Below are 14080 nucleotides of genomic sequence, written 5' to 3'. Positions count from 1 at the left end.
AATCCTACCAGCACTGTGTGCATTTTAACTTTTTTGGTGGCTCAATATTTGTTTGGGGCCAGAATAAGTTTCATGGATACTATCTCTGAATCTCAAGTGCTAGGGTGGGCTCCAAGTACCCAGAGGTTTTCTTGACCCCAGTGGTGGGTTCTCACTTTAGGTAACAAATCAGATTTAGAGTGGCAAGTTTTCATAGTGCTACCCTGAACTTCAACTTGCTTGACCAAGAAATTGGCACTTTTCCCCAGCCTCTGCCAGACCTACTGTCTCCTGAACAGGGTCTGGACCATGACTGTATGATTTTTCTTGGTGTTCTTCTCAGCTTCTCCTGCTGTGCTCTGCCTCCCATACTGGGCTTCATATAAGCAACTTGCCCCTTTTTCTCCACCTCCCTACTCCTGCCCCCAATCTAGCCATGTTGTCCCAACCCACAGGACTAGGCTTCTGCTTCCAAGAGGAAACACTGAGATGGATTACATACAGAGATTAAGCAGAAACATAGTCACCTCTCCATCATGAGGCTTTCTGCCACATGAGGCTTTCTTCTATTTATTTCTCACTTGCTGAGTTAGATGTTTTATGTTTTATACTGTCACCTGCCTCCCCAAAGGCTGAGTTTGTTAAGGCCCTGCTAATCCTGCTAAGGTCAGTCCCATGTCAGGGTAATGGTGATGGTACATTCCCAACCTATATGGTCCCGGTGTCCTTCTCTTTATTGTCTAATGCTGCTAAAAATCTTCACTCACCTGGAAGTGGATCCACCTAATGTATGACAGATTGTTTCAGATAAATAAATTCCCTATTTTCCAATAATTGTGTTACAGCAAGATATGGTATTGAAATGTTAGTCTCATGAATAAGAGACACACTGGAGGGCTAGAACTTTATTATTTGCTCTGAAAATGTCATATAAGTTTAGGAAACTTTAAACTCCTTTTTGGTTATTTCATTAGGAAAAAGTAATCTCATTTAACTGGCACTTTTACATCTACATTCATGCTTTTAAAACACTGAAGTGAGTGTTCTACAGCTATGTAAAGAAACACATTATCAAAGCATTAGGAAATGATTAAACTGACATTTTCTTAAGAAAACGAAAGGAGCAGGAAAAAGCCATTCTAAAAGGACTGAGTGCTACATACTCCAGATATTATCTGCAGTGCTTACTCAGGGATCTTTAAAGAAGCTTATTACCAAGTACCCTAAGAAGACAAGTGTGGATGTGTACAGATCAGAGGAATGCAAGTTAATGCACCTGCCAGATTTTACTATCGTACAAAGTATGTCAATCAGCACTCAGACCTTGCATTTAAAAATGTGTTCTTTCAGGTTTTCTCTGTGCTGTATCATTCATAACTTAATCCTCCAAGTCAGTAACCATTCTATGTTGCCAATTGTCACAAATGGCTTATGCACACACACACGCACATGCACACGCACACACACACGCACACGTGCCACATGGCTCTTGAGGTTATTAACAGTCTTTTTCCGGACATAAGGAAATATTTTAAAACATGAAAAAGTTAGAATCTTGACTATCTCAGCTGTTCAAGCATTTTCTTATTTGGCTAGCATTTATTAAGCATTTGTTGCATGCTTCACTTTTCATGAAAAGCTTCACTTTTCATGTTTTCATGGATGCTCTCTCAGGTGATTAGTATTGCCAAGTTCTAGGATATGGATTCAATTTGGAGGGGAATTATAGTCTTCTATGGAAGAAGAAAACTAAACTAAACTAACTTAAAAATAAGCTTAACTGACTTTATTAGGGCAACATTTCTAGCTGTGAGGCTAGCCCCAACAGAAAGGAAAAAGATGAGGAGGTCAGAGAAGGCAGACAATGGTTGTGAATGGCCTGGCCTCTTTTCTAAGGCCTTGGCCAGGGAGTCTGGAGAACAAGGCCAGATACATGCTTTTTCAACATATATGGGAAGGGTAGTGATCAGGATTGGCAAGTGTTCATTGTATGTTGGTAGGGACACTTTTCAAGGTTGACTACTGACATCTCAAAAGCAATTGACATAGCTGAATACACTCTCCTTCTCCATATGACGTGTTTCCTTGGTTTCTCAACATCTTTCTTGACAGATTTTCCTCTGCTTGCTGGCTATTCCTTCTCAAGGTCACTTGCAGTCTCAAATGTCATCGTTCCTGAGGGCTCTGGCCACAGAACCCTTCTTACTTTCCACACTTTCTCTAGGAGACCTTCTTTATCTCTGGGCCTCCAAGACATTGAATCTCTTCCTGAACTTCAGACCCTACAAGCTTACATTAGTATTATGTTCTTTTGGCTAGACATTCCATAAACTCTTCAGACTCAACACATTCAGAACCAGGCTCATCTCCCCCTGACGCCCTCCACCTCCTTCTAGATAAACTACTTCGGGTAGTCGCTGTCTTGGGAAGAACCACCACTCTAGCCGTCCTAGGCATCACTTTTGACTTCTTTTCCCTCTTCGCCCTGCACATTCTCTAAGCCAATGTCAGCCACCAGGTCCAGTTATAGGCTAACCTATCACACTTTTTATATCCATCTTCTAACCATCTCCACTGCCATCACTTCCTGTGTTACAGGAAACCCCCATACAACAAATAGATTACGTAATGAGAAGTTGGAAAACTTAAGAGAGCACAAGACTAAGAATTTTGAGACCTACAGTTTTGTCTCCGTAGCATTCATATCTGGCTAGAGGGATGAGAAATGTCTTTTACAGCACAATGCTGTTGGTGTTTTAGGAGCTAGTGGTGCCTTATTTGTCTCTTTTTTTTTTTTTTTTTAATTTTTTTTTTTTCAACGTTTATTTATTTTTGGGACAGAGAGAGACAGAGCGTGAACGGGGGAGGGGCAGAGAGAGAGAGGGAGACACAGAATCGGAAACAGGCTCCAGGCTCTGAGCCATCAGCCCAGAGCCCGACGCGGGGCTCGAACCCACGGACCGCGAGATCGTGACCTGGCTGAAGTCGGACGCTCAACCGACTGCGCCACCCAGGCGCCCCTGTCTCTTTTTTTGTAGAACATAGCACTAGTGCATGTTTTACAAGTGCTTGTTGAATGAGGAACCAACACCAGAGACATTCATTAATGTAAAATTTTAATAAAGTTTAGACGTTTTTCTGTCTTTAGAAATAAAGACATTTTAGGTAAAGGTGGGATGAAATTAAGTGGATGAAGTGGTACAATGGAGTGGATGGAATCTGCAGCCTCTTCCAAGATCCATAGGGAGAAATAATATAATGTGATGATTAAGGCAACTCCAGGAGCCAGCTATGGATTTTCCAGATTTTACTATCACAAGATTTCCTCCAGTCAGCCATCTTTAGATATTCCTGGCCTTTCTCGTATTGATTGTTTTTACTAAAATTGGAGCTTCCACCTATACTGAGTGAAGAAAACACAATTGTGATGATGGGCAATTGCTGTTTTGAGAGTTCACACTTGTTTGTCCTACCTCGGGATGGTGTGTGGTTAGGGCTGGTTCTTCCTTTTGGATGAAATAGCCACCCACCCCATCCTTAGAATAAGTAGCTGGTGCTTTTGGAAAAAAGCCAGAGGAGATCACTGAAGCTTTGTTCATTTTTGAGACAAAATATGTTTCAGCAGTAATCTCCTTGTAGACATTGTCTCTTTTGCATTGCTTAACCCAAAATGCTTTTTTGGGGAGAGAGAAGTGGGAGAGATTGTGCGAGGGCACTAAATAACATGCCCAAGGTGTCACACAGAGGTTCTTCTGACTTTTGCCCTGAGTAGAGAGATTTGGGGCAATGTGTGTAGCCTCAGCCATAAGAGTGTTTGTCTAATATTCTGCTCCGAGAGAGATAATAATGAATATGAAATAGAAAGAGCAATGAGGTAACAGTCTGGAGACTTGGATTCTCTCTGGTTCTTCTCACTAGTAGTTGTGTGATCTTGCCTTGGATGCAGCCTCAGTTTCCTTCTCTGTGACATGGGCATAATAACGCCTACTTACCTACCTCACAGTGCTGATGTTAGGAATAGAGATGATATATATCAAAGCCCATTGAAATTGATTGCTAAGTTCATTAAGTGTGAAAGAGAGTACCATAATTATTTTTCTGGCCCCACCACTTACTACCTGTGTTGCTATGGCCAAGTTACTTAACTCTCATCTGCCTTGGATTCCTTATCTGTATAAAATTAAATACCTCACAAGGTTGTTTGAAGGTTTAATTGAGACAATCCACATAAAACGCTTAGTACAGTCAAGCATATAAGAAGCAGCCTATGAATATCCACATTTTTATCTTTCATGGCATCATGACCTTAAGCATTTACTCTGAAGCATCATTTTAACATCACTGTAGTATACCCAGATTTACCTGACTTTATAGTATTTCAGGATGCAATAAAAAAATTTATATTGTTGATTTATCAATCATGTCTATCCTCAGCCACCATCTTTTCAAGTTCATATATTCTAATTCTTTCAGATTGTTCTCATACCATGGACTCTATGATCTTTGAATCATTTCTAGCAAAATCTGAAAAATAAAGATAATCCATAAATAAACTAAAATGCAAAATGCCCAGACGTCTGTATGATATTTTAGACATGGCTGTTTCATGTTTATTCAAAGGTTGTTTGCTTCTTTGCCCCCAATATTCTTGTGTGTGTGTGTGTGTGTGTGTGTGTGTGTGTGTGTGTGTGTGTTTTCTAGTGAGGAATAGTTGAACTAAACGTAAGTCAAGGAACAGGATCAGAAGACCCAGGAACCACCCTTAGTGCTTCCATTGCCTCCCTATGTGTCTTTGGGGTGAGTTTAGTCAATCCTGGAACTTTGAATTTCCTCACCTGTAATAGGAACTTTATAGGACTGCTGTGAGGATAAAATGAGATTATGTATATCAAGAAGTTGGCAAGTAGATCCTGGGTGTAGTGTAGTGGCATAGTAGATCCTCAGAAATTTTAATTTCTTTCTTTTTCTCTTCCTTGATACTTCTTTGACCCATAGCTTCCTAATGTGTGACGTGTAGATTTTTACTCTTGTCTTACATTTCTGTGAGATTCTTTTGAGGCATAGTTAAGGTGCACCTTATGAAGGCACTCAAGTCATTGTAGAGTATAAAAATGTCATTATTCACAATGGTGGTGGTTAGTGATTTACTAATTTATTCAAGAACATTACTGAGTGTCTGTTATATTAAAGGCAATGTGCTAAGTGTTGGGAATATACTGTTGACTATTAGAGACATAGTCTTTATTTTCAAGGAGCTTTTAGAAGGAAAATGCATGTATACATAATCTTCCCTGGTACCTGTTTTAAGAATAAATAGAGTATTAAAATCTCTGTTAATAATTAAAATTGTTACTTTTGTGTAACCCCAAATTTCACATGGTTATTTGATCATGGAACAACTTCCCTTACCATTGTTTTTTGCATTTCATGCAAACCCACGAAGATGCCATGCAACACAACCTGGGAAACACCACTGAAGCAAGCAGGATTTCCTCTCCCATGAGGTCTGGTATGTATTCCCTCAATGTGCTGTATTTGCATAAATCATATTATGCAGGTGGCTGCCTGTTTTGCCCATGGTCAGGGCCAGCCATAGATAGGGTACAACCCTGGAGTGAACAAAACAGGAGTCACTCCTGGGCAGAGAACACAAACTTTGTCAGAAAATAAATTACTGGAAACATTTTTATTAAAGAAGAGGAGTAGTTTTGAGGGTGTGATAACTTCCGTTAAAGCTTGCGCAGTTAATCATTCCTTGTTTGAGGTTTGGACTTTCTTCCCTTTGATGTAATTAGCCATTAGGCTTTCTGAAGTACATTTTTCATGTCAAGGAGACAATGGTTTCAAAGGAGAGATAGGGTGGGGCTGAAAGGAAGGCCAAGTTAATGCATAGAACAGCAAAAGACACAGGAAAATATCAACACTTCTTGCACAAGCCATTTGCTAGCGGTGCATTGGAACACGATGCTATTTTCACTATAAATACAGCAATGTGTTACACTCTGTTTGCCGCACTGTGAAGGTTTTCTGGCACTTTTTTTTCTGAATTGTGAGATGGGGAAGTGTGTGTATTTGGGAGTGGCATAGAACCATTTCCCCTGCTTCAACCAAAGAAGCTCTCCTGTTATGTTTTTGTTTATGCTTCGAATTAAGATGCCATTTGCAAAAATAGTAACTGCTAAAAACTATTTATAACCTCTGAAATAGATGAATTACCTGAGTGAGAGAGGATTGGTTAGTCACCTGTTGCCCCATTCCTGTCCAAGTTGACTTTGTTATAGCAGAAAAAATATCAGGTCGAGTTATTGAAAGAAAGAGTAATTTATCCAAACTCTTTATTCATTCCATAAGTGTTTATGGGAAGTACTCTATATACAAGATACGGTTTGGTTTTGTGTAAATGTGTAAGCATATGCACACATACAGGAATGGGTATGTGATTGTGTGTATATGTACATGCATATACACACACGTGTGTATATGCGTGTACATGTGTGCAAGCACACATGCCTGCGTGTGTGTGATTTAGAGGAACTTCAAAGCTGACACAGATCTGAATCCTGGCTTTAAAGAGCTTGGTCTAGTACAAGAAGTAAGGCATGCGTACAAACGACTATAACCAAAGCAGAAAGTAGTTTGTGTCATCTAGTAAATGAGGACTAGTTCACATTCAAGTTTAAATAAAAATATCCCTCCCCAAGAGGATGTCCTCATCTTTGTTCTTTGTCTTTGAAAATTATATAAAAAATACAAATTAGACAGTTTAATATTTAAAACACCAGATTTCTGCCACTCCAGACTCATTTTTTAAAATTAGTTTTCGGTCATATTTGTGTGAGCCCTTTTATGGAAAAACTAAGACAAAGTTGAAGCTTCCTTCGATCCTCCAATTCCATTCACCTGGGTCTGTATGTGTGGCAATTACTGGTGAGAATGTGGGATGTGCCCTTCCGGCTCTTGGTTCATATTTCTCTACACGTATATTGGTATCCACGTATACTGTTTTTTCCCAAATGTGCATGCGTAGTATCAGATGTTTTCACTTTCTGCACTGCATACAGGCATGCAGATGTTGAAATAAACAGATATAACACTAAGTCCTACTTTCACTACTGTTTTAGTATCCTAGGTTGGGACAGGATTTCTTTTCCTTTATTCCTTTCCCTAGAAGTATTTACATTGCTTTCCACTTGTCCATAATTACAAATCAAGCCGCAACAAGTATCTTGGCATATGTGTCCTTACAAGAGTTTTTGTCAGGCAAGATCCTTTTTCAAGGTTAACAGAAATGAGAAGCTGCAGGGGTGGACCCTTTTACTAGATCGTGCCAAATTGCTCTCCAAAGCGGTTCTACCCATTTCTGCTTCCAGCATCAATGTATGAGAGTTCTTGTTTTTCCACATCCAGGTCAGTGCGTAGTGTGGTTGAGGCTGTAGGTTTTTTACTAATTTGATTGCTATATATATATTTTTTTTTTTTTCATTTGCCATTCTTTGATAACTAATTAGTTTGAACATCAGTTTAACATTTAGTGACCACTTGAATTTCTTCAGTGAATTCTTTATATCATTTCCTCACTTTCCTAGTAGGTTATACTAATGATTTTTTTGTAACATAGTTTGCAGATATTTTCTTTCAGTTATTACCTTTCTTCAAAAAATTTAATACCATATGCTTAAAGTTCTCTAATAAATGAAATTTAACTTTTGTAGGTGTGAAGATGAGGAAATAATTAAAAAATTTTTTTTTCTACAAGGATCAATGATAATCTTTAAGTCTCATGGAATTTGGCATTTTGATGGAGGAGGGCAGCAGATTATGGTTATAAGAACCCAGGTTCTGGAGGCAGGCTGCCTAGACTCAAATTTTAGCCCTGCCACCAAAAAACTTTGTTGCTTTAGGCAACTTATTTTCTAAGCCTCAGTTTTCTCACCTGTAAAATGGGGGTGATAATAAGATTACTTCTTACAGGTATTTTTGTCAGAGCTAAATTAGCTGAATCATTTAAAGCATTTAGAACAGTCTTAGAATCTAGTAGTATCATATGCGTCTACTATTATTACTTCATGAGAATCAGTGCTATAACCTGAGTTTGTAAATATCTACATCTAAGCTGACTTTTACTTCAGATGTGATAAATGTGTTTGTATATGACAGATGAATCTGGGGCATAGTGGCATATCTATTCACAGGACTGAAATGACATATGGCTAACTATTAATTTTATGTATTTGTAAATATCTCCAGGGCCAAGACTATAAATATCCCATTTATTTTTTTTACGTTTATTTATTTTGAGAAAGAGAGAGAGAGAGACAGATCAAGCAAGCATGGGGGAGGGGCAGAGAGGGGAAAAGAGAGAGAATCTCAAACAGGCCCTACACTGTCAGCACTGAGCTTGATATGGGACTTGAACCTGTGAACCATGAGATCATGACCTGAGCTGAAATCAAGAGTCAGAAGCTTAACAGACTGAACCACCCAGGTGCCCCCCTCATTTCTTTTTTATCCTTAATACCTATCACAATGCCTGGCATAAATAAGCTCTCATCTAGGACCTGATGAGTGAATGAATGAATGAATGAATGATTTTCTCACATTTATGTTTAGCCTTACACCCCACTCTATCCTGTCAGCATTTTCTCAGAATGAAAACTGCCTTAATATCAGCACAAACAAACCCTGGAGGATCAATCAGCTGCAAAATTATTATGCAAAGCATTCCTGAGCCAAATATAAATGACTTTGGATTATCTGATGTTCTGTATTTTCTGCATCGCTACCCCCCTCCATCAGTGTGAATATTCAACAGATAGGTGTGCTAAGCAATCAGGAGCCTGTTTCACCATCAGGGAGTCCAAGAAAGTGAAGACATTCCAAATTGTTTTAGAATGGCCTCCTCGTTAATGCTACTGACTCCATTTGTGCTCTTGAATTGATCATGATATAAGGCACTTGGAGGTTTTTAAATTTAATTTATTGTGATGAAATTTTCTGGTATCCGAATTTGGGAGGACAAATGTTGTGCCATGGTTCGTGTGTCAAGCTACTGCCCACTCATCCACTCACCCATGTATCCATCTATTCTATATGTACTTGAGGAGAGTCTACTGTATGCGTGAATGCTTTGGGTGGTGCTGTGGAGGATGCCCCAATAATGTGATGTGTCTGTTCCAAGAGCCTGTAGGAAATCATGATGCCCAACCCTTGAAAAATACACAGATTCTAGTATAAGATTCTCTGTCTTCAAGTTAAAGCTCTTCTATTTACTGTGGTACATGAGCAAATACTTAAACTTCTGTAACTGTCAGTAAGGAAGTACATGTAAATTGTCTGGAAAACAGTAAATACTCTCCAAAGTTTAGTTTTTATTCTTGCAACCTTGGATATCAAATGGATTAAGGGGAGTGTTCACTTTAAAGGCAAACCATAATTCTGACAACATGGCAGGTCTGATAAAGATATTCATGAGTATTAGAAATTGCAGATGGGGCAATCCTGACCATAATTTACTTCAGCTACTGCAAAGGCATATGCATGCCATCATTTACAGCTAATATCAACTAGGTGTTTCCTATTGGATAGTCTCTCTTGTAAGTGCTTTTACATCTATTAATTATTTTTAAAAAATTTTTAAAGTTTATTTATTTTTTGAGAGACAGAGCATGAGCAGGGGAGGGGCAGAGAAAGAGAGGGAGTCATAGCTTCCAAAGCAGGCTCCAGGTTCTGAGCTGTCAGCACAGAACCTGATGTGGGCTTGAACTCACAAACTGTGAGATCATGACCTGAGCCAAAGTCTAATGCTTACCTGACTGAGCCACAGACATCCCCCAACATCTGGTAATTATTTTAATCCTTCCAGCAATAATGTGCAGAGAGTAAAGTAGAACCAGAAAGAAGTTAACCATATTGCCTCAGGTCACATTATAGTGATTGGTACAGTCAGATTCAGACTCTGATGTCTAGCTCCAGAGCCCATGCTCCAGCTGCCTCTTCTTGCTCAAGATGATAGGTTGGAGACTCTCAGATGTATTATAAACTCATGGGATTTGGGTTTGTCTATGGGTTCCAGGTCTGTTTCTAGGAATTCTAGGGGCCTGTCACATATACAAGACATGGAAGCCAGTTTTATGCTTCCCTCAAGCCAAAGACATAATTCTTGGTTTATCAAAAAAAAGTTATCTTGGCCACTACATGATGGGAATAGACAATTTTAAGTTTGAGTTTAAGGTAGAGGTTTCTTGTATCTATATAAGAAATATTTCTTGAGCACATACATTTATCAATGAGGTCATACATTGAACACATATTTTCATCTTGAGGTTGTCAAGATATAGTGGATAGGAAAACAGGCATGATCTTGGCCCTAAATGAGTATATTGCATTAAACATTGTCACTGTGCTCCAATTTATTCTAATTTGGGGAATCAAAAAATTAGTTGAAAGTATTCAAAAATCTATGGGGCACCTGGGTGGCTCAGGCAGTTAAGCGTCCAACTCAATCTTGGCTCAGGTCATGAACCTCAAGGATTTGTGAGTTTGAGCCCTGTATCATGCTACACACTGCCAGTGCAGAGCCTGCTTGGGATTCTCCCTCTCCTTCTCTCACTGCCTCTCCCCTACTCTCTCTCTCCCTCTCTCTCTCTCTCTCAGAATAAATAAACTTAAAAAAAATTTAAAAAAACTCAAAGTATTAAAAATCTAATATCTATCATCAGACATTACTGTTACTTGTTACTAATTTGCATGTAGTAAAAATCAGGTCAAGCTCCTCTGAAACATACCAAGAATTTATTCCAAATTAGTTGGGTATAGTGAGGTGGTTTTGCCAAACCTTATTAGAGCATCACTGGACTACATTTTCCAGCCTCCTTTCACTTTAGGTGTGAGTATGTGACTGAGTACTGGCCATTGAGATGCGGGCAAAAGAAAGGTGAGCCATTTACAGGCCTGTTTCAAAGCACTTCTTGGATGACTCTCCACTGTCTCTCTTCCCAAGTTTTCTTGCCACATCCTGACACCCAGAGTGACTTTGGAAACTATGTATGGAAGGAAGATGACTGTGTCAGCATGGGGCCCAGAGGATGGCATCGAGCCCAACACCCACAGTCACCCCCACCCTAGTCAATTGGGGTTTGTGAGATTGACAGATAAAATTCTATTGTGCTAAACCACTGAGTTTTCAGAAATGATCTGTGGCAGTTGCTTTCTTGTGCGGTCCAAGTTTTGAACTTTTTTGTGTGTATTCTTATGACTTTTTATAAGTTCAAGTTATCTTTTGCTTCCTGATGTCCAATCGGCTCTCTAACTCCCTATTCTTTCTGTTGTAGCTTCTACTTATAGGCATGTCTAAGCTGGGCCTTGTTCAAAGGAAAATGGGCCATTATTGAAGAAAGGCCTGTGACGCAAGCCAGATGTACACCAAATGCATACAGAAGTAATTAAAGAATTTTTAAAGTGGGAGGGATTTGGAGGGAAATGTGGGCTGGGGTCTGAAGCAATTTTTTTGCGGGAACAAATACCCCCAGATTTATGCACTCACTTGGCAAACACACAGTCTTATATGCCATCAGAGAGCCATAGGATCTAGAACCTGCTCCCTGAGAGTGAAGAAGGTATCTTCCAATCAAGGCAACTGCCTATGAGACATGTGTTAATCCTTCCCAAGGGTGTAGTAGTTCCATTATAATTGAAATGCCACCATTTTTCAGTTTGTTGGGGTCCTGTGTTCCAGCCATTTTCATTGTATTCCCTTTCTTGTGTTGGTTTCTGTTCTACAATGATAAAATATTTGAAATTCTGGTATTGAATTTCATCCCCTCGTGAGACTTTCCCTTTTAGAGACATGGCTCTTTAGCAATGCCAAAGTTTTAGCTTCTAAAATTCAGATGCAGAGATTTAAAACCAGGAGCAATCTGGGCAGATGTCAGCGGGTGAGAGGTTGCCACAGCCAGTACTCATAAAGCACATGTCCATCTTGCACTGTGGCTTCTAATCCACAAATAAAGCACAGATCCTACTGCGATCATCGGCTGAGACTCATGTCCAAAGGCAGATATTTTATTCAAATAATCTCACACTGCTCTGTGGGAAATACTATTTTCATTATGTTTGCAAACATGTTAGCATTCATTAAAATGTGCACTGCCTGCAAGAAAGATTCATGGCGAGCTTTTCCTGTTAAAGGACATGTTTGTGAGCAGCTCTCGTGAGGCAGTTATAACATTGGTGGTTTGAAGTGTGTAATATTTATGTTGCTCCTCTCATTAGAAAGTTTTAGAGTGCTGGGGTCTGGGGTACTTTCCATCCCTCCAGCCATCTGACAGGCCAGACCTTCAATAGTCTTTGAAGTTTGTCTGTTCATATTTTTGTAGATTTCTATATGTACCACACCTGTCAACCTGTCAAAAAAGAACAAGATTTAAATGTGGGATCCACATGGGCTCTATGTTAAATTCTGAATTCAAGTGGAACCCAGAAAGGAGGTTTGTCCTTCTCAACTGGAGCCTGGGAATCAGCAGCCCTTGTGTGCCTGGAAAGATGTGTCAGTTGGGGACTGAAGATAATTCATTAAGCAAATGTTTTAGAATTACACAGTCATAAACTATAGAATGTGAGAATTGGAAGGACCTTGAGCTCCCTCTTTGCATGTGTAGGACTGCATTCTAGACTGACTTTTGGTTTTGTACTCTTTCTTTCTATTTCATGCATGGTATCCTTATCTGTTTAATACCTTTGAAGTCTTTCCCTTCGTTTCTTTATTATTGTTCTGATGTCATTTTCTGTCATCTGTTTAGGTGTTCTTCTTGTCTTAACAACTTCATATTCTAACTTGTCTGTTGAGAACGTGTTTTGTCCTTTTCCTCTTTTATACTTTTATTGCCAGTCTAGGTATTATTCTATTTTCCAATGGATGTGACACTAAAAATTTATCCTTGTGTAGACTTACATTATGTTTTCAAAGATGCTTAATGTTAGTCTGATGACAAGCTTTCTAATTCCAGAGGTGCAGCTAGAGTAGATTGTTTCTTTTCTAAATGAGTAGACACTTATACAGAGACCAAGACTCATAAAGTATGAATAAAAATTTACATAAACTTTAATTTCTAAATGAATGTGATCCCACAATCATGCTTGCATTGCATTCACACATATACACACAGACACATGCACACACTTGTATTTGATTGTGGTAATGGTCAGGGAAGCAAGGGCCTGACCTCTAATCATGTCAAAAATAACTGGTGTCTAGGGGTGGGTTGGACCACTAAAGACTTTAAAATTTTGAGTTCAGATAGATAAGGGTTAGCTATCACCTACATTCCCCCAAAATTATCTATTTATACTTGAAGATTAGGCAAAGTGACAATCACATCTTTCATTTTAAAGAAAAGCTAAAATCAAACTGTTGTATTGTCAAACTGCATTAGCTATTCTTGCATCAAGGCTTACAGGTTATATGTACTTTAGGAGACAGTCTAGTGACCAACAGAAGAAAATCTTATCCTTGGGAGGGCCTCACTAGAAAGAGGCTAGTGCCCTGGGAGAAAGAAAATTCCAGCGATACTTTACCAAGACTTGTTATTTTTATTTTCATTCGGATGAATCTTAAATTGACTGAACAATTATTTGCTTCTTTGTCAGTGTTTGGAAGTGTGGCGGTCCCTGTAACGAGCAAGTTCCTTAACTTTTATTTCCTCATCTATGAATGGGATCACAATTCCAACTTAATTGAATTGTTGGGAGGATTATGGGATGTGATCCCTGTAAAGGTCAGAACAAAACCTGATACATAATAGGGACTCCATGTTGCTGGCTCTTTCTGACACTATCTTTTGGCAATCACTTCCTGGTTAGTATCCAGTTATCTTCAACCCATCCTTTTTATCACCTATTTGTATATACTTCCAGGAAATCTAGGGCCAAAGTTCATGCTGGAGCACATCACAAAGATCTGCTTTCCTCTTTATAGCTTTAAGGCACTTCCTGGTCACTTAGGGTCTGCTTATCACATCTATGGCCTCTACAACCTCCATAGTTATATGTGTGCTATGAAATTTTGTCTATCCAATCTTGGGATAGAATACATTGGGATCTATAA

The 14080-nt window shown here is 39.1% G+C and overlaps 1 protein-coding gene across 1 annotated transcript in view; it reads left to right on the top strand.

Moving 5' to 3' along the window:
- The window catches only part of LOC147571917 (uncharacterized), a 300496-nt gene that overhangs the window by 189957 nt on the left and 96459 nt on the right, over nt 1-14080 (top strand). The window contains exon 5 of the mRNA XM_086695950.1: nt 5423-5488. The gene's annotated coding sequence lies outside the window, so the exon portion shown is untranslated. The remainder of the gene's footprint in view (nt 1-5422; nt 5489-14080) is intronic.

Source organism: Puma concolor, chromosome F2 (assembly GCF_028749965.1).
Source record: "Puma concolor isolate L17-30 chromosome F2, mPumCon1.1.hap2, whole genome shotgun sequence".
Classification (NCBI taxonomy): Eukaryota; Metazoa; Chordata; class Mammalia; order Carnivora; family Felidae; genus Puma; species Puma concolor.
This window is presented reverse-complemented; position numbering and strand designations above follow the sequence as displayed.